Source organism: Eurypyga helias, unplaced genomic scaffold, assembly GCF_000690775.1.
Source record: "Eurypyga helias isolate BGI_N326 unplaced genomic scaffold, ASM69077v1 scaffold38132, whole genome shotgun sequence".
Lineage (NCBI taxonomy): Eukaryota > Metazoa > Chordata > Aves > Eurypygiformes > Eurypygidae > Eurypyga > Eurypyga helias.
This window is the reverse complement of record NW_010237227.1, coordinates 2034-2559: the sequence shown is the minus strand read 5'-3', so window position 1 is coordinate 2559 and position 526 is coordinate 2034. Positions and strand designations below refer to the sequence as shown.

General features: G+C 63.3%; 1 protein-coding gene across 1 annotated transcript in view; it reads right to left on the bottom strand.

The window, feature by feature from the left end:
- The window catches only part of LOC104506443 (tripartite motif-containing protein 7-like), a gene marked incomplete at both ends in the record, with an annotated part of 3077 nt that overhangs the window by 619 nt on the left and 1932 nt on the right, over positions 1-526 (bottom strand). The gene's annotated exons all lie outside the window — the stretch shown is intronic.

Below are 526 nucleotides of genomic sequence, written 5' to 3'. Positions count from 1 at the left end.
CCGAGCCGCTCGCCTCGCTCTCCTCGAGGCTTTTTTGGGCCAAAACAGCCCTTTTTTTAGATCGCTGCCCAGCGCCGGCGAGGAAGGAGCACGGCTAACGTCACGCCGAAGGGCTGGGGTTGGTACTCCCCGGGGGTTTCTCGGGATATAGGGCTGGGAATGGGGAGGTGGGAATGGCGGATGGGTCTTATCCTGCCCTGGGATGAGAGGATTCCCGGAAGGAGCCCGGCAACGGGGCGCGGGGTGGCAAAGTCCAGCTCCAGCGCCGCCCGCGAGGCCGAAGGTCCCCTCGCTCCGGGCTGCCAAGAATCCGCTTCACGCCCGGCTTTCCCAATAAATCCAAAGGTTGTGCCTTTCGTGGGCTCTCCCAGCAGCCGGATCGGGATTTTTTTCCCCCCTTCCCTCAGCAAGGCTGGCAATGATCTCCGCCTCTCCCGCCCTACGGCTTGGGATTGAGTCAGGGAATGGGTTGGGATGGACCTTAAAGCCCACCCAGCCCCCCGCTCCATGGGCAGGGACACATTCC